Source organism: Nannospalax galili, unplaced genomic scaffold (assembly GCF_000622305.1).
Source record: "Nannospalax galili isolate Female #2095 unplaced genomic scaffold, S.galili_v1.0 scaffold2267, whole genome shotgun sequence".
NCBI lineage: Eukaryota > Metazoa > Chordata > Mammalia > Rodentia > Spalacidae > Nannospalax > Nannospalax galili.
The window spans coordinates 340,396-367,841 of NW_008356240.1; the positions used below are offsets into that span (position 1 = coordinate 340,396).

Here is a 27,446-nt window from a genome sequence, read left to right on the forward strand (position 1 = left end):
CCCAGCTTCTCTAGAATTATTGGCCATGAAAGAACTTCACCACCCCCCCTTTTTGCTTTGAACCCAGATCACTGGGATGGGTGCTCCCACATCCACTGGTTATTCTTAATATAGGAGGGATTGCCCTAAAATTTCCTCTTGGACTAGAGGCTAGAAATTTTTCGGGACTTTGGACTGAGAAGTGGAATGTGAGCCCTTAAAAACCTTTAGGATTTCATGAGAATAATCCAATTTTATTTTAAGGTAAGTTTTAATATCTGACAAAATGCAGACATGCTGTTTCTCAGAGCTGGTATTGAGTCAGTGTGGGAAATATTCTCTCTCTAAAAGGAACTTGCCCTGGAGTAAATGAATTGCAAAGAGGGAGAGTTTATTTGGGTGGGTGGCCCAGCCAAGAGTGCTGCAGTGTTTCTTACCACCAGGGGTGCCCCTTGGCCCCTGGCTGCAGAAGAACCCTGAACATCTAAGAAGGGTCCTGGCAGTCTCAGGCCTCTCTGGTCTCCCTTTGCTTCATTGTTAATAGGACAGGTTTAAGATCACTGTGAACACACATCTCTGGTTGTGCCTATAAGGATGTTTCCAGAAAGGTTTAACTGAGGAGGGAATACCCACCCTGAATGTGGGTGACATCATCTCTTGGGCTAGGGTCCCAGAGTGAGTAAATAAGAACAGAATCTGGGTACCAACATCCATCTCTCTTTGCTTCCTGACTGTGGATGCAATGTGATCTGCTGCCATAATTTCCCCACAAGATGGACTGTCTCCTCAAACTGTGAGCCCAAATGAATCTTCCTTTTCGTTAATTTGCTTTTGCCAGGTATTTTTGTCATAGCAATAAGAAAGTAGCTAATACACCTCTTCTTTAACATCTTCTCACAGGCCTTAGAGCTTCAAAAATACAGGACTAATACATACATACATACATAAAAATAAATAAATAATAAATAAATAAATAAATTACAGGGATAGCTTATTGATATACTGGAAGTTCCTATTGGTGAAAGCAAAATACTTCATCTGCTGGTGGAGCATACATGCCAACTGACAGAGTAGGCGAGTGCTAGTTGCTTCATGTCCTCACCAACACTTTGGGTCATTTGTTTTTATTACTTTGGCCATTATAGTGCATAGGAAATGGTATCTCATTGTGATTTTAATTGGCATTTCCTCATTATGCTATATGCTTTTGCATACTCTAATTCACCATTAGTAAAGTATCGTTTTTATTCCTCTATTACTTTGTTTGATGCTCTGAAATACCCACAAATAAGCAATTCAAGCAACTTAATGAGACAGGTTTAGCTTGGCTCAGAGTTTGAAGGTAGAAAAGGTGGTGGGAGTGGCTCGTGGCTGTGGCACTTGGAGCATGAGCCTGCTTGCTCACATCTCAGAGAAAGGGGAATGCTGACACTCAGATGGCTTCTTCCTTTTGTTCAGTCCGGGACTCCAGCCTCTGTGATGGTGCTATCCACATTCAAGGCTAGTTTTCTTCCCCCAGTTAAACTCTCTGGAAATGCCCTCAGATACACACCAAAGCTGTGCCTCACTAATGCCCTAAGTGTTTATTAATCCAACCAGCTTCTTGATGAAGATTAACCACTATTAAGGATTTATAGAAGTACTTCATATATGCTAAATATAAATCATTTACCAAAAAATATACTGGGAATAATTGTACCCAATCTTGACTTGTCTTTTTCATTTTCATTTTCTTCCATTATTTATTTATTTATTTAAAAGGTTTTTTCACCATTATAATAACAATATTATTACAATTCAGTTATTGGCAATGTAAAACATATGCATATTTTAGGTTATACATTTTGATTAAATGGCAGCTTCACCACTATGAAATGTCTCTCATTTTTATAAGATTACATTAGAGTTTTCTTTGGGGTCTTTTTACCCTAACTGCCTAGCCAATTCCTACCTCCTATTCTTACCACACCATCCTTTGAAGAGGTTACCCAAATTGCCAATAGGGAATCGGGAGACAGACCCCTCTGGTTTCTTCCATGTTGAACAGGTACACAGGGTGAGGCAATTGGAGTACCCCTTCAGTGGGTCTAGCTAAAAAACTCCCAAATTGCATAACTCTAGGGGGAAAAGAAATTCCTGAATAGGAGACGTGAAGGACAAGTAAAGGCAAGAATAGCATTACAAGTTCTAGACAGGGAACTAGAAAAAAGTCAGAACGGGGCAATTTGGGGGTTCCTCCTCAATTTTCTTTTGTCTTCCAAGGCTGGACTCTAGAGGGATGGATTCAGGATTAAAAGCATCCTTCTATTGGGCTCCTCCTCATTTTTCTTTTGTCTTCCAAGGCTGGACTCTAGAATGATGGATGCAGGATTTGCTTTCAGGTATTTTGATAGCTGTTGGCATGGTTAGAATCAGTGTTAGTTCCCTCTCAAAGGTGAGATAACTGAGGGGTTGCTGAGGTGTATGTATAACCTTAAGGGTATGCACACTGGAAAGCCTTTACCCAGCATGGGTTATGCCTTCTCTTCCTAGCCTTCTCCAGATTGTATACTTTAGCCCGCCCCAAATCCAGGAGGCCATGTGTGATTAGGGTCCAGTTACCTACAGTCGGCTGGGAAAAGTTCCTTTTGAAAAGAATTGAAATGACCAATTTATCATTTAAAAATTTTAAATGTTTTTGTTTTATTTTTATTTTATGTGTACTTTGCCTGCATGTATATAAGTGCACCCATGCCATGCAATGCAAACGGAGGCTAGAAGATGTTGGATCTCCTGGAACTTAAGTTATGGGTGGTTGTGAGCCACCATATGGGTGCTGAGAACTGAACCTGGGTTCAGAAGAGCATCTAGTGCTCCTAACTCCTGGGCCATCTCTCCAGCCCCTTATTTAAAAATTATGATTTGTATTTTTCATGTTCTAAGAAATCTTTGCCTAACCCAAGACTGACAAGATATTCTGTTTTCTTCTATAAGTTTTTTGGTTTGGGGGGTTTTACTTCTAAGTATGCGTTACTTAATTTTCTTTAGAAGATTTTATATTTTATGTCTTGTCAACTCTAGAACTTCCATTTGATTCTTTTAAAAAATATGTTAGCAAGGAAGAAGGAAATGAAGAGGATAATGGTAGATGTGGGGGGAACTAAATGAGGGAAGAGAAGGAAACAGCTGGGATGAGAGGGAGGCATTAGAGAGAGCAGCAGTGGAGGGGAACAAATGAGGACAAAATAAAATGACACATATATGAAGATGCCATAAAGCCCATTACTTTGAATTCAGCCTTTAAAAATATATATATTTATTGTTGTATGCAAATTCCTATCTGTTCACTCATTACGGCAATGTTTTACTGTACATCCTTTGAGCATGTGTTTGCTGCTTAAAAGTTCTTGTTGGAGCTGGGGAAGTATCTCAGTAGTAGAGCATTTTCCTAGCATATGAAAGACCCTGGATTTAACCCTAAGTACCAGGGTAAAATAAAAATTCTTGTTTAGTGATTCCAACTTATGATATACTTTGGCTTGGTTCTTCTTTTCAATATAAGTCATGCTTTAAAATTTTTTCTTGCCTGCCTATAACTTTTTACGATGCACTGTTTCCCATTGATGATAAATTTAGAGATTCTGGATTCCACCTTCCTTTAACAACATCAATGGTTATTTATGGACTATCACCTTGACACTGTAGAAATTTGGTTTTATACCCTTCAGCATAGGCTTGTTTAAAATTTCTCCTTAGTCTGAGAGAAAGATTTTAAGTCCTGGGACACAGTCTTTTTTCCATGGTATGACATGCCCTAAGGATCTTGGTGATACGTCCAAGACATTTACAACAGCTCTCTTGGAAATTTGGCAGGACTCAAACTCCAAATTCTGTCTCCCAGTCAGTGGGGAGGATTTCTGCTCACCTTTATAGCTTTTAGATTCTTCCAGAATTTACCCCCACCCTCCAAATTCTATCTGCTGTGGTAGTTCAAATGCTGTTCTCTGTCATCTCTCACAGTAGGATGGCAGCTTTCTCAGGGGAGACAACATAAACAGTCTCCCTCAATGGGGTTCCTCCTCCCAGAGGTGAGATTCCAACTTCTGTTTTGCTTCCAAAGAGTTGGATTCTTTATTTCACATTTTGTTTCAAGTTTATAAATTTTCTCCTCAAGAGAATTTGACCAGTAGAAGCCACTCCACTCCAGCACTGTCAGAACCTCTATATCCATTCAGGGTTTTTAAAAAGGAACTTCAAGACTGGCCTCTGTGAATATTGTTCTGAATAACATTCTCTCTAGTAACCATCTAGAGTACTTTATATCCTTTCCTGTTAGTAGCCAACTATTATAGAAAGCCAGAAATTTAAAGCACACCAAGCCTACCACTTTCTAGCTCATTGGAGCCACCTAGGTAGGCCCCCAAAGGACTTATGAAGGCAGTACAGGACTGAAGGACATCTTTAGAAGTTGCCAACAATACTTGCAAATATAAAGTGCACCTTTTCGCATAACCCAAACTTTAAAGGCCATTACTTTGGGTTGGAATTGTATCGTATTTTTCATGGTGATCCTGGTTTTCTCTTACAGCACGTCAGGAACACTGTTTGACAGTAAAGTTCACTTTTGATCATCCCAAACTCACAAAATGCATTGTTATTATAATTGATAAGTAAGGTGTGGGTGTTAGGACACAGGACTCTCCAAGGCAAAGTTGATCTAAGGAGCTCTTGGTGTCTCTGAGTATTGAGCAAATCTCTAGATAATGAGACTGCCTCCTTGCCTCTGTCCTTTGTCCATAAGAACCGTGAGAGGCCCAAAGAGTTGAAAATGCCTACCGGAGTCCCAGTATGAGTGCAGAGATCAAAACCAGCTTACCCTTATGTCTAGGAAGGAGTGGTTCTCATAGCCACCATGTTTCAGGGAGGAAAAGAAAAGAGATGACTGTGGGGCTGGAGAGATGGTTCAGCAGTTGAGACTACTTGCTGCTCTTATAGAGGACCAGAGTTTATTTCACAGCACCAACATCAGGCAGCTCACAACTACTTGTAACTTCAACTCCAAGGGCTCTAATGCCATATTCTAGCCTCCATGGTCACCCACTGGTGTGTGTCATACACAAATAGACACATAAGTAAAATCAAAAGTAATCAGAGGAAGGAGGAAGTGAAGAATGGAGGAGGAGGAGGAGGAGGAGGAGGAAGAGGAGGAGAGAAAAGTATGAACTCAAAGAAGAGTGTCTGGGGAGGTTTGTGGCTGAATGGACCATCAAATTCTCTTAAGGAGGCTCTTCATTTACATGGGAGTTCTAGCTTCATTTCTGTTGCTGTGATAAAATGTCCTGACCAAAAGCAGCTTAGGAGAGAAAAGGATTTATTTGGCTTACAAGTTCAGATCATAGTCCATCACTAAGGGGAAGTCAAGATGGCAGGACTCAAAGCATCTAGTCACATCTCATTCAAGATCAGAGAGAAAGGAATGCATATGCTGCTTGTTTGCTAGCTCCTCCCAGCTAGCTTTCCTCTTAGACAGTCCAGGGCCCAGCCAGAGATACAGTGCTGCCTACATTCAGGATGACTTTTCCCATCTCAATTAACAGTCAAGACAGTCCCCCACAGACATGCCCACAGGCCAGCCTGATCTAGATATTTCCTTATTAAGACCCTTTTCTTGGGTGATTCTGTATTGTCAAGTTGACAATTACAACTAATCATCACACTTGTCTATCCATATGTGTGGATATAGATTGTATTTTCTCTACTTTCATTTGAGCTCTTGAAATAAAAGGATCTGAAAATCCAAATGCTAGGGACCTATAGTGTAGAGGTGCAGAAATGTGCAGACACTGAAGTCAGTCCATTTGGGCTTCATCACTGAGACTTACCCTTGTCCCTAAGAATGGTTATAGTTCAGCTTCTTTACCTACTGGGTATGCTTTAGTCCTAACTCCAACAAACACACACACACACACACACACACACACACACACACTGTGTGTGTGACTGAGGATATTGCATAAGTTCTCTGGGACCCACCATCCTCATCTGTTAGCTTATGTGAGCACCTGTCTCTGTGATGCTATTAGGAGTATATGAACTATTGTATACATAATTCTTAAGCAGTTCTTTCCAAGTAAAACGCACCATGTATGTTTGAACCACTTGCTTTCATAACTGTAATTTTGCTTGATTTCCTTTGTTCATTATAAGTTTCAATTTCTAAAAGATCTAAATTTATTAAAAAGATGAGAGGAAAGCCTTGATCTGCCTGTGCCCAAACCAGCCTTAGCCCACACATACCTGCTCCCTTGCTTTTTTTGTTGGACCCAGACATGAAGTGGTTGTCCCTGTGTCTAGGTAAGAGTGTTGTGTTATGGAGCAGATGTATTTACCAGACTGGTTCAAGCCCCTGTAGTGTCTTTCAGCCAATGGAGTGTGTCTATATGGTTATTTTTCCATCATCACCAACATTGACTCTTTTTTTGTATTTTTGTTTCTTTGAGACAGGGTGTCATACTGTAGTCCAGGCTGGCTGGGAACTCACTATACGCAGATAAAACACTCAGACAGGTAATAAATAAATAAATTTTTAAAATTCACTTAAAATACTTGTTATTGTTTTCTAAATGGTCTCCAGTGTAAAAAGAGGTGGCTGAGCTCTGACCCAAGGCAATACTTCCTGTTACCTTCAGCAAGACAGATGGTGATGACTGGATTATTTCTTTTCTTACTGCTGTGATGAATTAGCTGACAGAAAGGAACTTAGAAGAGGAAGAATTTGAGATTAGTTTGAGAGGTCACTGTGGTAGTTTGAAGGAAAATTGTCACCCATAGGCTCAAGTATCTGAACACTTGGTCAGTTGGTGGTGCTGTTGGGGAGGGTCATGGAATCTTGGGGAGATGTGGCCCTGCTGGAGGAAACACATCACTGGGGATGGATTTTGAGAGTTCATAGCCTTGCCCCAGCTCTCTCTCTGCTTCTTGTGTGTGCTTGAAGATGTGCATGCTCGGCTTTCTGCTTCAGGTGCCCCTGCCACGCCGCTCTTCCATGATGAAGTCTTATCCCTCGGGAACCATAAGCCCAAATAACTCTTCCTCCTCCAAGTTGTTTTGCTCATGGTGTTTTATCACAGTGGCTAATGGCATGGTCCATCACGGTGCAGAAGGTATTAGTGGCCAGAATCTACCTTGGCTATGGCCTTGCTGTGGTGGCAGGAGCACGAGGCTGTTTGCTCACCTCTGGATGGATCAGGAAGCAGAGAGAGATGAATCCTGGCTCTCATCTGACTTCTCCTTTTTCTCCTTTGATTCGGTCTGAACCCTCAGCCCATAGGATGGTGTCACCCACTCTAAAGTGGGTCTTGCCCCTTCAATTAATGCCTTCATGGACATACTCAGAGCTATGTTTCCTGGGTGATTCTAAATCCCATCCAGGTGACAGTGAAGATTGATGGTGATGATAGAGGCAAACAAAACAAAACAAAACAGTAGCAGTAACGGTTGCATCATCAATTGTAAGACTGTGTTTATAGATATCTGAGGCTTCCCGTTCTCTCAAGAAGTAGATACAGGAGGCTGGGGAGGTAGCTCAGCACTTCTCTTGTAAACATAAGGACTTGAAGTTGTTCCCCAAAACCCACATTTGAAAAAAAAAAGAGCTGTGGGCATGGTGGTGTGCACTTGTAAAACTCAGTGCTGAAGAGACAGAGGCAGAATCCCTGGGGCTCGGTGCTCAGCCACTTTAGTCTACCTGATGATTCCAGGCCAGTGAACAACTCTGTTTCAAAAAACAAAGTGAACAGTGAAGTGAAGAATTGAGGTCATCTGAGGTTGACCTCTGGTCTCTGCATACACATGTACCTGCAGAGAGAGAGAGAGAGAGAGAGAGAGAGAGAGAGAGAGAGAGAATGAGAATGACTACTGGGGGGGTCTGAGGAGATGGCTCAATGAGTAAAAAGTACTTGCTATACAAGTGTGAGAAACTGAGTTCGAATCCCCAGAACACATGTAAAAGCCTGCTGTGTAGTGCAAGTGCCTATAATCCCAGCATTCCTATAGAGAGAAGGGAGATGGAGACTCTGGGTCAACTTGCCTGGTGTACATACTGTTGAGCAACAAGAGACTGTCTCAAACAAGGTGGAAGTGAACGGCCAGCACCTGAGGCCATCCTCTGACCTTGCAGGAGTACAGTGCCACTTGCAAGCCTGTGCTCACACCTACAAACACACACACACACACACACACACACACACACACACACACGAAAAAGAAAATAACAAAAACAGAGGTCACTGGGGGCCCATGTGCCCATTCCTTATGCTGACAGTGAAGTGATGATGAGGATATGACCTGTTAGGATCTCCATCTCTAGAAACATGGATTCTGCCATTATAGCCACAGCTTGGATCAGAAGCAGAGTGTGGACTCCAGAGCCAGGAACCACCACCCATGCTGTTGAACTTGGAAACAGGGATGGAAATGTTCACTCAGACTGGGCAATCAAACCTTACTACCTACTTCTGTTTAGTTGTAGAACGCTGAGGGCCTCCCCCCTGCTTCTATGTCTCCATCTCTGTCTTTTTAAAAATTTATTATTTTTATTTTATGTGTATGTGTGTATTGCCTGCATGTAGGTGAGTGCACCCATGTCGTGCAATGCCCTCGGAGGAGAGAAGAGGCTGTTGGATCCCCTGGAACTGGAGTTACAGTTGTTAGCTGCCATGTGGGTGCTGGGATTCGAACCTGGGTCTTCTGCAAGTACAGTCAGTGTTCTTAACTGCTGAGCCATCTCTCCAGCCCCCCACCTCTGTCTGTTAAACTTCCATTTCTCCTTAGAGCTACTGAGGATTCTGGCAGCAGGATTGCTTTCTATCTGTTCAGTGAGCTCCGTGTCTGAGTGGATGGTGGATCTCCCCTCATCCTGCCCTGGTTCCCAATATTCAAGTTCTTTCTCTCACTTTCTTCTTTACAGTCTGTATTTTTCCAAAGATTGGGAAGTGAAATGTGAGATAGATAATTCTAGCTAGTTGGGAGGATAATGCTGGTCCATTTTAATCAGTCTTTTGCTTTTCTCCATTTCCAAAACTTTGGAAATAAACAGCTATCATATTTGTGATCAGAAACTGTCCAATTAAAAGCAAATTGGGGGGTCAGAGAGACGGCTCAGTGACTGGCTGCTCTTGCAGAGGATGTAAGGTCAATTCTCAGCACCCATATGGCAGTTAACAACAGTCCATAACTCCAGCTCCATGGGATTCTGACACCCTCTTCTGACCTCCACAGGCATTGCATGACATGATTGCACTTACATGCATGCAGGCAATTCACTCATACACATGAAATAAAAATAATAAATAAAAAAATTTTAAGTGAATTGGGACCTAGAGGTTGAATATTTCAATTGACCAAGAGCCTAATTTCCCAAGAAAGATTAAAAAACTTCTCTCCCTTTCTGATTGCTGGATACCATACCCCAGGTAATGACACTGCAGAGAGTCACCTCTGCCCCAAGCTGCAGACCTCTGGGAACCTGAGATGGACAGGGCTCCCCTAACACAGAGACCTGATGCCAGCTTCCAACACTTGAACCTGCACAAGACTGGGTCCCCACCAGCTGGCACCATACACAGAGCTTTACCGAGCTGAGGCCTACCACTGTGTCACATGGGGGTCCAAGCCACCTGTCTTCATCTTCAGATGGGAGCACCCCAGTGTTCTTTCCCAAGACTATCTCTCTGGGGCACATTTTTCATGTGATATGTTTTGCTTTCTTTGGGATCCCATAAATTCTTTTCCATCTGCTCTGGGCCTCTTGGCCTTTAAGCTCAACCTCAGCTGAGCTGTCTTTATTTCTTTTTAATTATGCCCCCCACCCTTTTTTTTTTTTAATGGAAGTTTCCGATTGAATTTTTATGACAATATAGAGACATGGATCGAATCCAACAAAAATGAAATCTTTATGGAACAGTCATTTGTCTCCTGGAGCTCCTGACAAACGTTCCTCTGTGGATATGCACAAATACATGGTCTTGGCAGGAACTCAGCTACAGCGTGGCAGGCCGCTGAGCTGATGAACACAGAGCAGTGGCCACTGGGGGAGCAATGTGAGGCTTGGCCAGAGGAGCTGTGTGACAGGAGGCCTGTGAACTAAGAAGCACATCTTTCGTAGGGACAATCCTTCTGCCTCAGTGTCAGCCAAATTAACATGGACCCCTGATCCCAAGCAATCCAGCTCCACAGCTTCACAAGTTCCAGTAAGACAAGCTAGACTCCGTTACCAAAGATTCTGTAACTCTTACCCAGGGCCCAGCCTGCCACTGGTCATTAGTTACTTTTCTCATTGCTGTGACAAGACACAAATGAAGAGAAGAAGGGTTTATTTGGGGGCCCAATTTAAGAATGGATACAGTTCATCAGGGCAGGGAGGGCACAGTGGCATTTATGTAGGGCAGCTGCTCACATTGGGGCAACAGTCAGGAAGGAGAGAGAGAGAGAGAGAGAGAGAGAGAGAGAGAGATGAATTCTGGTACTCAGCTCATTTTCTCCTTTTTATTTCGTTCAGGACCTCAGCCCATAGAATGGAGCCCCCTACATTTAGGGAAAATCTACCCCCTCTACTAACTCAATCTAGAAAATCCATTATAGGTATGTTCAGATGACTGTTTCCATGATTATTCTAAATTATATCAATTTGGCAACGAGGACTGACCAGTATGTTCTAAGAAGCTACCTTCTTGGGCCTGGCTCTGTAGGGTCCCTGGCCACTGGCATGCTTTCTAGTGCCATTGCATATAGTGTGAGCCATTTATTGTGGCTTGTAGTAATGGTCCAAGGTCAAGGGGTCCTGTCTGGTGATGGTCTTGCTGGGAGAGTCCTCAGGTGGTGAGAGATAGGGAAGGGTGTGTGCAGGTACAAGACAAGTAGGGGTGGGACTAAATGTGCCAATTCTGTTGTGGTGAGGGAGAAAAGAGAGGGCATCTGGGACAAAAGAAGCTCTGCTGGGGCCACTCTGGACACCTGTCAGAAGAGGAAAGAACCTGTGTGTCAGATTGGAAAAGAAGCATTCTAGGCAGACGACTAATGAGTGAGAAGGCCCTGGGATGGAATGGGTTTTTCAAGCTGAGCAACAGACAATGTTAGGTGTGACTGGGGTGGTGGCAGCGCAGGGAGAGGGGAGAGATGCAGGACAGGCTGGGGAACGGGGCTGCTCTGTGAGCCTTGCTGACTGACAGCTCTTATTTCAAAGGTCTGCAGTCTGTTTTGGCAGCTGGGTAGAGAAGGGTCTGTAGAACTGGATGAATACCAAGGCAGCAGGTTTTCAGGACTATGAGGAAGCTGCAGTGTTCTTTCCACTCAGGGCTTGGAGAAGGAGCACAGGAGGACTCTTGCCCAGGTTGTTGGAATTTAGAGTTGTTCTCTTAAGCTGCAAAACCTCACATTAAACTTGCTGCTTGGTGGATGACTGAGCGGGATAGGTAAATTTGCCTCCCTGAAGAGAATAAGTGAGGGAAGCACCCAAGGCCCTGCAGATCAAGTTCACAGAGGACCATGACTCCTGTTTGAAAGGCATAGACTGCCTGCTCCATGGGAGGGACAGTCATAGAGATCCCAGGTAGGAGATGAACAGTGGTTGTTGTACTGGTCTGTAGCCCCTGAGTTAGGTCCTATAAGTAACTCAGCTGCCCTCAAAAGTATTATTGCATTAGAGACCTGGAGCCAGAGTTGTTCATCAAGTAGCCCAAGGTCACATAGCTACGGAGTCACAGCTGTGGTTTGAACTTAAGTCTGGCCAATTCCATGACCCTGTCACTTACCACCACAGCACTGATCAGCATTTCTGTACTGAGGGGTGAGAGTCCCCTTTAAGAAAAGCTGTCATGAGTCCTTCGTGAGACTAGGGACTGTGACTGGATGAGACTGGGCACCTTCGGTGGGACCTTTTGCCATCTAGTTCTTTCCAGGCCCTTCCAGTGGCTGACTCAAAGACACAGACCCACCTGAGGGTGGTAAAGCTTCCAAAGACATACTTGACACTGGAATACAATGTTCTAGAGTAAAGGGGGGAAAGTTGTGAGATAGCATTAGTAATTTAGGTAGATGAAGAATGAAAGAAACAGGAACTGGAGAGATGGCTCAGTGGTTAAGAGCACTTGCTATTCTTGCAGAGGACTCAGGTTTAGTTCCCAGCACCCATGTGGCAGATAACACTCATCCTTAACTCTAGTTCCAGGGGTTCTGATGCCCTCTTCCGGCCCTGGTGAGTATTGTATGACATAGGTGCACTTACATACATGTAGGCAAAATACTCAGACACATAAAATAAAATAAAAACTAAATAAACGATCTTATTTCTTTCGCCTAGGCTTCTCTGACACGTGTGGCTGCTTTCTGCAGATCCCTGGGTAGGCTGGTGTCACTCTCCTGCTCAGAGGACCTCTTCAGGAGTTTCTGTGGGGTTGGCCCCTGGCAAAAGATCCCTTCTGTTGGTTTGACAACATTACTTCACTTTTTAAGGTTAACCTTTGTTACTTTGTCATTAATATTTTCCATGTACTTCTAAGAACTACATGAAATTCTGTGTGCTTTTTACCCATTTCTGCCAAAGGTGACATCTGACAGACCCACAGTGTGACATCATAGTGAGAATATTGTCATTTATGCCTTTTTAAAATATTTTATTTATTGGGGCTGGAGAGATGGTTTGCGGTTAAGAGCACCGACTGCTCTTGCAGAGGACCCAGGTTTGATTCCCAGCACCCACATGGTGGCTACAGACTGTCCTGAACTCCACGTCATTGCATGACACAGGTGCACTCACATTCATGTAGGCAATACACTCATACACATAAAATTTAAAAAAATAATAAATAAAATATTTTAAAAATATTTTTAATTGGCAGTTGTAGCGGCCATGTGGGTGCTGGGATTCAAACCTTGGTCCTCTGCAAGAACAACTAGTGTTCTTAACCACTGAGCCATCTCTCCAGCCGCCCATTTATACCTTTTTACTGCATTCAGTGTGCACGAGCATAGAACTCAGTCAGTTTCATCTCATCGGCAGATTTGTGTGTCCAGCACCAGAGCTGAGATATGCCCTATTTCCGTCTCTACAGGATCTTCTTGATGCACTTTTACAGCACACCAGCTTCCCCTCAGCCTTCCCTCTTCCTCTTCTTCATTTCTATAGTTTCATCAGTTCAAGAATATTATGTAAATGGAATAAATTCTCTGGAGATTCACCACATTGTTGGACACATCACTGCACAGTGCTCCTCTTCATTGCTGAGTGGTTTTCCACAGCATGGATATAACACAGCTTATTTAACCACTCATTGATACTATTAGTATTGAGTGACAGTGGAGAGAATGACAGGTGAGAGAAGGGAGTGGTAGCAGAAGGGAGAGAATTTTGGAAGGTGGAATGTCAAAGATATGTCACCCTTCAGATTCCACAAGAACTTTGCAGTGAAACCTGAATTCTCCAACAAACAAAAGCTCGGTAGAGTATTTTCTTTTGGGAAATGAAGTAATACAAATTGGCCCAGATCACCTGGGTACACACAAGTGCACACAGATATGTGCTTTCCCATGCTTATGCATGCACACTTCTACAGGCATGTTTACACTAATGTGTCCATGAAGAAGCTGGGCCCAGCATGCTGCAGTGTTGTAAGTGGCTCTGCTCTCCAAATGGAGATGCTTCTGTAAACATAAGGGCACAATAGATCCTTGTGCATATGTGCTATTAACAGCTCCTGGTGACTAGCCCCCTTGTCCACAGATGCCCTTTATGGAGTGAGAGAGTGAGGAGGGACACAGCCATCTACTCTTTGAGTACAGAATTAGAACTTGGAAGGTTAACTTCAGTGTATGTTCTTTTGTCCCTAAGTGGAAATTTGTAAGGTGTGCCTTCTTGTTGTGCTGGAAATTAGGTCTAGCACCTCATGCAGGCTGAGTACCTGCCATTGAGCTTAAAATTGAATCTGCTGTTCATTAGCAATAAGGAACAGGGAACAGAGTTAAAGATCCTTTCAAAACAAAAATTTATATTATTTATTATTATTATTATTTTGTGTGTGTGTGTGTGTGTGTGTGTGTGTTGCCACAGAGCTCATGCAGAGGTCAAAAGACAACTCTGTGGAGTCAGTTCTGTGGGTACCTTTGGAAGTCAGAAGAGGAGTCTCAGAACCCCTGGATCTGGCGTTGTAGGTGATTGAGAGCTACCTGACATGGGTGTTGGGAACTGAATTGTGGTCTTCTGCAAGAGGATCAAGCACTCTTACCTGCTGAGTCATCCATCTCTCCAGTTCTGGGAATGGAATTTGAGACTGAAGTCTTTTATGGAAAGTCACAAGACTCCAACCATCCCAAAGCACTACATCTGTGGAACCATGCACTGTATATGCGATCAATATAATCCCAGACAAGGATCAGTGAAGCCTTTTGTTTCTGTAAAAAAATCAACAAACTGAGCATAAAAATCAAAAGTTAACACAAAAAAGATCTGGAATAGCCAAAGTTCAGTTTGAAAGGGAAGCCCAAAGTTAAAACATTAACAATGCCTTGTTCCAGAGATTTTAAAGATATAGGAATAAAACAGAGTGAGATTAGTAGCTAAGGACACTGGCTAGAACTTAATAAAATATATCATTAAAAATCCAAATATATTTCAGAAATAGTTTCACCCACATATGGACAACTGTTTTTCAATGAAAGTGCAAAGATAGTTTGACAGAAAAGGGATTTCTTTTATCGCATTCATTTATTTTATTTATTTGTGTATGTGCATGTATGTGTATGTCTGTGGTTGTTTAAGTGTCATGGTGTACATGTGAAGGTCAGAAGACAACTTGTGATAGTTCTTTCCTTTCATCATGTGGGTCCTGGGGATCAAACTCAGGCTGTCAGGCTTAGCAGCAAGCCCTGTTACCAGATAAGTCATCTCACTGTCCAAGAAACTGGATCTTTTAAATCAATGATACTGGAAAAATTACATGTCCAAACGAGTGAAAAATTGAACATTGATGACTGTCTCACAACCTAGACCAAAATTAATTCAGAGTGGCTCATAGGTATAATTTTAGAACCTATAACTTCATAAATTCTGTAAGAATATATAAAGGGGGGCTGGAGAGACGGCTCATCAGTTAAGGGCACTGGCTGCTCTTGTAGAAGACCCAGATTTGAATCCCAGCACCCACATGGCAGTTGTCTGTAACTCCAGTTTCAGGGGTTCTGACACACTCTTCTATCCTCAGGAGGCATTGCACAGCACGGGTGTACTTATATACAGGCAGACAATACACTCACACACATAAAATTTTAAAAATAATTAAAAAGAATATATAAAGGGAAAAATTTTGGACATTACATTTGAAATAAACTTTTACATCTTAAACAAGCAGACACAAAACTTTTTGATAAATTGCACTTTATAAAATTATAAAATTTAAGAGTGCCTGCTCTTTAGACAACGTATGAAGATAAGCAGATATGCTGTAGACAAAGGGAACATTGTACAAATCACATATCCAACAACAGTCTGGAACCCAGAATATAAAGATGCAGCCTCTCAAAATAAAAATAGCAACTCAATATTACAAATAAGATAGAGTTGAACATATATTTCACTAAAGAAGGTGAACAAATGGCAAGTAACTGGGGGCTGGAGAGAAGGATCAGTGGTTAAGAGCACTGGCCACTGGCACCCCTTGCGGAGGACCTGGGTTGGGTTCTCAGCACCTGCATGGCCGTTAGCAGTCATCCATAACTCCACTTCCAGGGGCTCTAACACCCTCTTCTAACCTTCACGGGAATTATACAACACAGGTGCACTTACATATATGCAGACAATATACTTATACACATAAAATAAAAATAATATTCTTTAAATGACAAATAAGGACAACTTTAATAATCAGGGAAATGCAAATTTAAACAAGAGTAAGATACCATCATATACCTATTAGAAAGTCTAAAATTAAAAACACTGACCACAGTGTTGGTGAGGATGTGGAGGAACTGGACCTATTATACAAGAATGTGATGTACATCCAGTTAGGAAAACAGAAGGGTAGTTTCTCAAAAGCTAAACTTATCTTTACTATATGACTAAACTGTTCCATGCCTAAGTATTTCCCAAGAGAAATGCAGGCAGATGCCTACACAAAGACTCTTACATGAGCACTAACAGCAACTTTATTTTCAATGGCTCTGGACAGGGAATAATTAGCAGCATCTGAATGATTAAATGCACATGTATGTGACAGAAACCTACTGAGCAATACGAGGGACCAAACTCCTGCTACGTGAAGAGTGCAGATGGACCTGAGAATAATCGCTCTGACTAAAATGCCACAGATATGAACGGTACAGTTTCATTTACATAAACTTTTAGAAAGTGCAATCAGTCTACAGTGACCAAAGGCAAAGTGATGGGAATTTTTATAAATTATTATTAAACAAATATATTTTTAAAAACACCTAAAATTGCACCAGGAGTGGTGGCGTGCGCCTTTAATCCTGACTCTCGGGAGGCAGAGGCAGGTGGATCCCTGTGAGATGGAGGTTGCTCTGATTTATATCCTGACTTCCAGGTGGGCTGTGACTAGGGAGACCCTGTCAAAAGAAACAGTCAACAAAAAGACCAAAAAAAAAATCATTCAAGGTTTTGTAGTAGTAAAAAATTGGAAAAAAATAGCAACTTATGTCTAAAGTGATGAAGAGAAGAAATAATAAAAAATTTCAGCAGAAATCAATGAAATCTTTAAAAAAGAAATCAACAGAGGAAATCAATGAAACAGAAGCTGGCTTTTTTGGAAAAATCAATAAAATTGAAAAATCTTTAGTCATGTCAATTAGTTAAAATAAAAAAAGAAGACACAAATTATAACTATTGGAAATGAAAGAGGGCTCATCACTACAGAACTCACAGATATTAAAGGTATAAGTAATCCCTAATCAACCTTATGCCCATAACAACTACAGTAAAATGAATCAATTCCTTGAAAGACACAAGATTTCAAAACTCACACAGGAAGACAAATCTTATAGCCAAGCACATTGAACCCAAATAAAGAGTCTATGAAAAAACCATGTGGAAACCTACTGTTTTGTAAGCCAATTAAAAATATAATTTAAAAAGAATCAAAATGAGATATCTGGTATGGTTGAATAATGCTGCCTCCCAAGACCATGGGTTATTAAATAACAATCCCAGTTCCAGGTGTGTGATACCTCTTTATGAGTTGTGAACCAGGAGGCCCCAGGGGTCCCCAAAATGAAACCAACTCTTGTCATTCTTCCTGGTTGTCCACCAGAACGAGCTGATTAGACCACATGACTGAAAACACTGCATACACTGGTCACAAAATATAGACACATCAACTAGACCTGAGCTGGAAGCTTCTTTTCTGCTAGGTAGTGTTCATAGTGCTGGAAGATGCTTTGTAGGCTGCTGGGGGAGACAAGGCACCAATAGTCTCACCTAGCTCTGAACTGAATGAACTATATCAACCTGCCAGACAAGATGTGCCCATTGGTGCAACAGTGATACAATCATACAGGGGTAATCAGCCATTCTCTGATTGGATTTGAGGACAGTTCCATAGGAGGGAATTCATACCTGGTACTGTAAACCCAGTAAAAATAAACATGGCTGAGGGGGTCTTAGGAAATAAAGTGGGAACTTTACTACTATTGTTTAACTAAATTGACATGGTACCAAGCTGTCTTCTAAATATTGATGTTTATACCCATAGGCAAATGCTATCATCAGTACTGAATGCAGAGTCACCTACCCAAGGTGCTGAGAACAAGAAGTGGTTGAGATCTCAGTCCTATGCAAGACATTTGTACCACCAACTTTATGGCTCAGGGAACAGTTGGAAGAGGAGCGAGAAAGAATGCAAGAGCTGGAAGACAGGAAAAGGGGGTACAAAATGCTATCTACTGGACAAGACAGCCATTGTAGTCAATCCTGATCTCATAGCAGCTATGGTGACCTGTACTGGGCTTGTACAAGTCTGGGCCTATCAATAGTCAATCATGACTTGTGGAGGCGCTCACAGAGCCCTACCCTTCCTTGATAAAATATTGGCTACTGATGGATTCTGGGGGAGGGGTAATTATTGTCTTCAGTTCTGTACCCACTGGTGAGCCCACCAGAGTCCAGTGGATAGTTCTAAGCCCCTGGTTGCATAAAGGACCCTGTTCAAACTCAGTGAGTCATAAAACAAACAAACAAACAAACAAACAAAAAAGACACGAATGGAGGAAAGGAATTCGTAGGAAGAAGGGGGCTGACAGCAGTAGGAGGGAGGTATGAGAAGGTGAAAGTAATCAGAATGCATTATATACATGTATGAAACTCAAAGAAATTTAATAATAACTTTTACAAAAACATAATTAATATATTAAAACCCAGCTGTAGATTCAGATAGTTTTGTGGGTAAATTAAACCAAGCACTTAAGAAGGAAATAATAGCAATCCTCAGAAAATACAGGCAGGAAAGAAGAAAAAAAGTGAGGGGGGCGGAGAAAGGGAGAGAGAGGAAGGAAGGAAGGAAGGAAGGAAGGAAGGAAGGAAGGAAGAAGGGAAGGAGGGAAGAAGAGGGAGACTGGCCATGGACTCATTTCTAACTCCTATGAGATCAGCTGTCTTCTTGTGAACTGTGATAACAAGATTCCATAAACCAGGAAGCCTATACACAACAGATGTTTATTTCTCATGTTTGTGAAGGCTGCGTGGTTCAAGATCAGGGCATTGGTAGATTCAGTGTGTGGTGAGGATTCACTTCCTGGCTCATAGGTGATCTTTTCACTTCCACCTCACCTGGTGAAGGGGCAAAGGATCTCTCTGAGACCTCTTTTATAAGGGTATTAGTCTCACACATGAGACTTCATCCTTAGGATCTAATCACCTCCCTAAGACCAGTCCTCCAAACACCATTCTCTTAGGAGGTTAGAATTTCAACATAAGAAATTTGAGGTAACACAGACATTCAGACTACAGCACAAATATTATCCCAGTTCTAAAACCTGATATTTTTAAATATTTATTATTTTTATCTTATGTGTGTGAGTATATTGCCTGCATGTAGGTAGGTGCACTTGTGTCATGCAATACCCATAGAGGTCAGAAGAGGGCATCGGATCCCCTGGAACTGGAGTTACAGATGGTTGTTGGCCACTGTGTGAGTGCTGGGAATCAAACCCAGGTCCTCTACAAGGGCAGCCAGTGCTCTTAACTGCTGAACCATCTCACCAGTCCCATGATAAAGACATTTTAAAGAAAGAAAACTACAGACCAGAAGCGCTCATAAACGTAGATATAAAATTACTGAAAAATTATTAGTGAATCATATTCAGTGATGTGTGTTGGGTTTCATACCAATGTCTTGCAAAGGCATTTTATGAAAACTGCTGCCCAGCAGCTCTTATAAATATAGATGCAAGGATTACTGAAAAAGTGTTAGTGAATCCTATTCAACAATGTGTAAAATGAATGACATATCACAACCAAATGGGATTTGTTTCAGGGATCCAAGGCTGATTCAACATTTAAAAAAAAATCATTAAACATAATTTATCATATCAATAAGCTAAAGAAGAAAAATCATATGATCCTTCCAACTGATGCAAAAAGAAAAGAAAGCTTATAACAAAACCCAGGCTTTATCCTTGATGAAACATCTCAGCAAATGAGGAATAAGGAGGACTTCTTCAACTTTATGAAACAAAATTTACAAAAACCTTCCACTTAACATTGTGGTTAATGTTGAAAGGCAGGACCCTGTCCTCCCAAGATCAACAACAAGGTGAGAGACGCTCTCTCTTACGACTCCTACCCTGCCACATTATGTTGGAAGGCCTGACTTCAGCAAAAAGGTAAGACCATGAACTAAAAAAAGTACATACTCAGTAGAAGGAAAAAATAACAAATGTGTTTCATTAGTAGATCTATGATTGTCCATGTGGAAATGCCAAATAGTCTGCCTATCCCTTTCCACGAAGAAAAGGCAATGAAACTCACCAAATTAACAGACACATGTCAGAGACAGATAATCAATTTACTAATGTGTATTAAAGTCAGTTCTTTTCCTATATACAAGTTATATTTTGCAAACTAAATCATTTTATTGATCTCTTTGTGTAGTTTAAACTATAACAAAGAATATTGTATAAAGGGGCAACAAAAATACTAATGACATTTGACATTCATGTGAGTAAACACTGTAGCTAACGACTACAGGTGCCTTCTGAGCTGCCCATCAATGAGACAAAGTTTGGGGGAGAGTTTCACATCATATATAGTTCTCAATTTATGAATTTTATTTTTAAGCAATTAGAATTTAAATTGTAAACCACATTATCATATATAGGAGCACCCAAAAATCAACTCTTAGGTATAAACATAATATAGATGAGATTTTTATGAGAGAAACTATAAAATGATGCTTAAAAAATTAAGTTAATGGGGGAGACTCTATGCTCATGAATTAGAAGACTTCATGTTAACCCACAACTGGCCGACATGCAGAGAACAAGAGGCTATAGAGCTCGTATCCTTGAATAGGACATCTATGTCAAATTTCTGTTCCACAAGGCTCAGGGATCATTGTGGGAAAAAGGACAGAAGGATTGTAAGAGCCAGAGGTGGTGGATGACCACAAGGAAACAGAGTTTTCCAGACAGCTAAGAAGTTACTCGTATGAACTCACAGCAATGGTGACAGCACGCACAAGTCCCTTACAAGTTCAAACCAGACAAAATCCCAGCATAGACATGAGGAAGTGGGTAAGAAGCTTCAACTCCACCTAAGGAAATTGTCAAGAGATGGCTGCTGAGAGGGACAGAGACAGTCTCTTTCAGGCATGAGACTCTTGGTAGGTTAACTAGGCTCCAGTGGATGGAGTACACAAATTAGACTCAATAGGATTAGGACACACACACACAGAGAGAGAGAGAGAGAGAGAGAGAACTAAATTGGGCAGGGCAGTAAGGGAAGGTGAGGATATGGGAGGGGATCTAAATACTATCAAATTATATTATATGAAAATCACAAAAAAACAATAAAAAAGAGTTCATGTTGTTAATAGTCAATTATTTCTATACTCTTTAGCACAATCCACCTCAAAATTCAAGCAAGCATTTTTAAAGATATTGATAAACTGGTACTAAAGTGAATACGAAAAGACAAAAGACCTAGACTAGACAATATAATGAAGAAGATTAGAGTTGGGGGACTCACAATGCTCTTGTTCAAGAGTATGAAGTATACTACAGAGCCACTAGAAAGCTAGTCAGGATAGTGTGGCATTGGCCGAAGAACAGACATACAAATCAATAAATGGAAATGGACAAAGTGCAAGGACAATTCTGTGGAGAAAGTAAAGTCTTTCCAACAAGTGGTAATGGAACAACTGGACATCTATATGTAAAATCAATTAATTGATCAATAGGTCTAGATACAGAACTTACGCCTTACATAAATATTAAGTCAAAACTGATCATCTTTAGGTCATCATAGATCTTAATGTGAAATGCAAATCTATGAACTTTAAGTGGAAAATATGAGAAAGCTGATGATGACTTTTTAGATACAACACCAAAAACATGATCTGTGAAAGGCAAAAACTATGTTAGAATTTATTAAAATCAGAAACATGTTCCATGAAAGATGCTGTCAATATAATGAAAAGACAAACTTCTGAATGGGAAGAAATACTTACAAAGCATGAGCCTGAGAAAGGACTTAAATCCAAGATACAGCAAGAAATCTCAAGACAATAAGAAACAAGTGCCCCAATTTTTAAAAATGCATAAAAGGTCTTAAGAGATTCTGCACCAATCAATATTTTAAAATGGACACTATATGAAACCCCATCTGCTATCAGGGAAATGCAAGTCAGTGCATCACTGAGCTAGCATCACATGCCTATTGGAATGGTTAATCCACAGAAAGTCAGACCTACCAATGATTGAAGAGAATGCAGATCAAGAAAAGCCCTCACACTGCTGGTGGGAATGCAAAAATAGCAGCATGTTAGAAGTTAAACAAAGTCTTACTATACAGTCCAAAAATCTCATTCTTAGATATTTGTGCAGTGAACCAGGTTTTTGTTGTTGTTGTTGTTGTTGTTATTCATGAAAATCTATTCACAAAAGTTTGTAACAAGTTTATGCATAAAAGAACAGCAGACCCCAATCTTATCTAAAGGAATATTGACAACTGATTACCACTAGATGAGGAATAGCTGACCCTCCTAAAACAAAGGCCTTTAAATAGGCTGACTAGATTCACCAGAAGGGCAAGTAGTGGGGATTGGCTGGGGGTGCCGATGGCATGGCAGACAGTAGTATAAGGGCTCTATGGGGGCAGGGGGAGGCTATGGGAGGATGCTATCTGGGAAGTGGGTGTAAAAAAATTAATTAATTAAAAAAATAAAAAGTAATAATTCTTCAAAGCATAAAAATTTGCTCCTTAATAATTGGTGGTTGTGAAAAACATTACCTTTGAAATCTACCAGTGCACCCGTGTCATGCAGTGCCCGTGGAGGACAGAAGAAGTTGTTGTATCCCCTGGAACTGGAGTTACGGACAGCTGTTAGTGGCCATGTGGGTGCTGGGATTTGAACCCAGGTCTTCTGCAAGAACAGTCAGTGTTCTTAACCACTGAGCCATCTCTCCAGCCCCGGAGATCTTTTTTATGTCTTAAAGGGTTTATACTGAGTACAATATTGTATAACTGTATTAATTCAACTGTAAACCTAAAAATGTACAGCCAATCTTGAAGGAGATGCATCTCAGCTCTGGAAATTGTTATTGAATATGTCAATGCTGTTGTAATGAAATACTTCTTCTGATTGTGTGGTTATTAAATAAATAATTTTAAAAAAATTCCTCAAATTGGAAGCAATCATAATGGAAGCATAAATGAGCTATAGCACAAGCATATTTAAAAAAAAGAGTTAAAAAGAGTTAAAAAGAAATGAGCTCTCAAGCCATGTAAAATGTAGGTGAATCTTAAATGTATATTACTTATTAGAAAAAAATCATTCATGCATGAAAAACTGTAGGGATGATAACAAAACAGTATTTCCAAGGACTTGAGGAGATGGCAGAATTGAATACAAGAACTGCATGAGAGTATCTTTGGATAATAAAGTTATTGTAGAGGCTGAAGAAATGGCTCAGCAGTAAAGAACACTTGCTGCCCTTCAGAGGACCCAGATTCGGATCCCAGCACCCACATGCTAGCTTATAACCATTTGTAAGGCCAGTTCCAGGAAATCAGACGCCCTCTTCTGGCCTCTACAAGCATTGCATGACACAGGTGCACTTACATTTGTGCAGATAAAAGCACTCATAAATATAAAATAAAATTAAACATTTTTTAAAGTTATTATAAATGATACTGTGGGGATGGATAGATGTCTTTGCATTTGTCAAAACTCAAGGAACTTTATATACGAAGACCAAACCTTAATTTATGCAAATTAAAAAGGTAATTTAGGAGGTTGAGGGATTCCAAGGTAGAATGAGGAGCATGACAGAAGAATCTATTTCAAAATATCTGAGATTGAAGGGAACAGGTAAAATATGTTCACCAGAAGAGAGTGGACACTCTATTTGAATGTGAAATGCCCCTATCCAACATAGGCTCATATGTTTGAACACTTGAGCTCCAGTTGGTGGGACTGTTTTGGATGTTGCGGAACCTCTAAGAGGTGGGGACTAGCTGGAAGGGAGTGAGTCAGGTGGCTGTGAGGCAGGTCTTATGGATTGTAGCCCAGCCCAACCTCTCTGCTTCCTGACTGCAGAAGCCATGTAACAGCTGCTTCACACTCCTGCTGTCCCAGCAATGAGTCATTTCTGCCATCATCCCATCCCCACCATGATGAATGATAACTTCACAAAACATGAGCCAAAATAAATTTCTTTCCCCTTAAATTGCCCTTTCAGATGCTTTATCATAGTGACCACAAAAATAACAAATATGCAGACTAAAAAGGAATTGTACATAACACTGTCTTCTAGGTGATTAAAAAATTGCTTTCCATGTGGGTGTGCATTCTGAAGCTGTGACTTAAGTATTCTAAATGAAATAAATGGCTGGTGGAGAGTGAAAGTCAGGTATCTCATTGTTAGAGTGGGAAGTTACAAACAAGAGAGAAGACTAGAATCATTCCTATGGTAATTGGCGTTAGAAAAACCGGTATGGAATCATATCATTTAGCATGATATAGATACAAATAGGCACATAGGAAATACTGAGAGATATGATTGGTATAGACGCATGTATTTCCTTATTGTCAGCTGGCAATGCTGATAAAATGGTGTGCAAACCTTATGTCCAGATTTTAGTTTGCAATACTAATCTTAATGCCACGTCATAAACCACGATTGAGTCTACAACAGGTAGAAAACAAGCAAGGCAAGTGTGGTGTACTTCAGTGTGCCAGGAAGACAGTGCTCAGAAAACAAGCAAACAAACCTACAAACAGCAGCGTACATGTCAGGGGGACACAATAACAATTTGAGTTTTCAGTGGCCAAACCTGGAATTATCTCAGCAATAATAGGATATGGATTCTAAGTAACTCAAGCATAAAATTAATATGTATGACTTCACACTGATTATATGTATATTCATATATACATATTTTAAATAAATGGAGAATAGACAAATGTCCAGGCTGCAATAGAATTTCAAATAACTTACAGGTACTCCACTCTCAAAGGTAGAGCCTAACTCCTACTCCTCAAGTGTGGCTATGAATAGTGACTTCCTTCTAAAGAATACACTTTAGAAAGGGAGGGGGGAACTTTACAGTGGAGAAATCCAACAACACTACCCCAGTCAGATGACCAAGAACATCAAGAGTCATGTCATGCTCTAATATGTATTCATCCAGTGCTCTGAAAGTGACGTTTTACCTCTGTGGTCTTCTCCAAATTCATAAATATAGTCTAGCCATGAACAAAAATTCCAGCTAACAGCATTTCTCAAAACTATCATGGACTACAAAAACGATAAAAGTCTGAGAAATCGTCATGACCAAGAGGAATCTGGAAGATGTGACAACTGAATATTCTGTAAGATGCTATACCAGGACATTAAGTTATGCGATGGATGGCTTCATTGTCAACATGACACACCTGGAAAGAGGGAACCTCATCTAGGGAATTTCCTCTATCAGAGTGGCCTGTGGCCGTGTGTGAGGCATTTTCTTGACTGTTGAGTGACGTGGAAGTGCCCAGCCCACTGTGGGCGGGTAGTCCTGGGTTATATAGGAAAATAGGCTGAGCATAGGCCAGAGGAGCAAGCCAGTAAGCAGCGTTCCTTTGCAGTTTGTGCTTCAGTTTCTGCCTCTAGGTTCCTGCCTTGAGTTCCTGCCCGGATTCCCTCAGTGACAGACGGTCACTTGGAAGAGTAACATAAACTCTTTCTTTCCCAAGTTGGTTCTGGTCAGTGTTTTATCACAGCACTAGGAAGCAAACTAAAACAGGTTAAAACTATGGGAACATGAATAAAATATAGACTTGGTTAATAATAACGTATGATCAGCATTGGTGATTAATGGTGACAGTACACTAGTTGAGGAAACTGGGTGTGAGGTATGGGGAGGTTCTCTGGGCTATTTTATCCACTTCTCTGGAAATTTAAAACTATTCTAAAATAAGTTTAGAAAAATAAGTAAACGAAGGTAATCCCAGCCACTCGCTTTCCTCCTCTTTTTTCTTCCCCTTTTCCCCCTCCTCCTGTACTGCTCTCTTTTAGAAACAGCATCGCACACACATCCAATGCCTTGTCACTCGCTTTCTAGCTCTCCTGTTGTGCATTATTCCGAAGCTTGGTGATGCTATGCGTAGGGTGCTCCAATTCAGATAGGCAGCCGTTCCCCTCACCTGTCCACCCTGACACTGGCAGAAGCCCCCAGCAGAAGTTGTCCATTGCTGCCAACGTGAGCTCACGTGCACCTGTCGAGGTCTTCCTGACAATTGACATCACATGCGCTGTGTGCCTTAGAGCTCCTAGCAAATCCCAAAGGAAAAATTACGTCCTGTGGAGAAAATACCTGCAGTGAGGTGGGTTGCCTGAGTCTGTTAGCTGCTCTGTGGCCCACGGCTGAGTCCCCACACATGCACCACAGCACCTGAGAGTGTGGGCAGAGGTACTCCTGTTGAGTGGCATAAAGCTTTGAAGAGGCCGAGACCTATGAGAACTGAGGAACCTTTGAATCTCCCTTCAGCTCCTCTAGCCTGACCACAGCCCTTCTCTTGATGTAAAACATGTGTTTGGCTTGAAAACAATGAGGCTTGAGTTTGCGCCAGCAAGACTGTTTTGCTTTAAGCTTCTTCAGTGGTTGAAAACAGATCTGACTCTGAGATGCGCACAGCACTCTACGTGGAAGCCGGTTGCAATGTGGATAGGAGATGGAGCAGGAAGCAGTATCTCCACCACTCTGCCTATTGTGTGGAGGGTGGACTGCTCATGCAGTTCCTCACCAGAAAGACCTGTGAAGCAGATTGGATGGAGTTGCCCAGGTTCCTTGGAAGGCATATAAATGTTAAACTGAAATGTACAGAGACCGGAAGAAGGAGTCTTCCAGAACAATGTGTACTTGGCACCCCCCCCATGCTAGCTATGCAGGTGCCACCTTCATTTACATGATCAACAGCTGCACTTCAAACCTGAGCACCTGTCTTCCAGGCTCCCTTCTGCCACTTCACCCACTGTGGCTGTGTGACCCTGGATGAGGCTTGTGGCCTCTTATCAAAGAAATGGACCAAATACTTTAAAAGAGAATCTTCCAGCTCTAATGAGTCCAGGTTTGGGGAGATGCTCAGTGTGTGTTTGCTGTGTAAGTATGAGGACCTGATTCAAATCCCCAGCACTCATAAAAAGCCAGGCAGGGCCACACATGCACCTGTAACCCCAGTGCTTGAGGGACAGAGGCAGGAGGATCACTGAGGCTTACAGATCAACAACAGAGCTCCAGGTTCAGTAAGAGACCCTGCCTCAAAGGAATTAATCAGAGCATGATAGAATGGTATACCTGGCATCTTCCTTTGGCCTCCACACATATCCATAGGCACACGCGCTTCCATACACATTGAGCATACACCACACACACACACAGATACCGCAGTCACGCACATACATACACACAAAAAAATTAAAAGTCTATGAGTGCTTTTGACAATGAATTAATGAGGAAATTAGATGATAGAATGGGATACCTGGCATCTTCCTTTGGCCTCCACACATATCCATAGGCACACACACTTCCATACACATTGAGCATACAGCACACACACACACACACACACACACACACACACACACAGATACCGCAGTCACGCACATACATACACACACAAAAAATTAAAAGTCTATGAGTGCTTTTGACAATGAATTAATGAGGAAATTAGCTCCAGAGGAGATTAGGCCTAAGTTAGGAGATATCAATATTTGTAGATGGACTG

At 41.4% G+C, this 27,446-nt stretch overlaps 1 long non-coding RNA gene across 18 annotated transcripts in view; it reads left to right on the forward strand.

Annotated features, from left to right (window-relative positions):
- LOC103750961 overlaps positions 1-27,446 on the forward strand; it is a 246,128-nt gene that overhangs the window by 83,646 nt on the left and 135,036 nt on the right. For 2 of the 18 annotated variants that reach the window (XR_003847174.1, XR_003847168.1), the window contains exon 3: positions 12,317-12,468. The exons of 13 other annotated variants lie outside the window; for them this stretch is intronic. This is a non-coding gene — a long non-coding RNA (uncharacterized LOC103750961). Of the gene's footprint in view, positions 1-6,462; positions 6,526-10,516; positions 10,600-12,316; positions 12,469-17,714; positions 18,341-27,446 lie in introns of those variants that run through there. 3 more of the 18 variants (XR_003847170.1, XR_003847169.1, XR_003847181.1) reach the window with 3 other exon arrangements.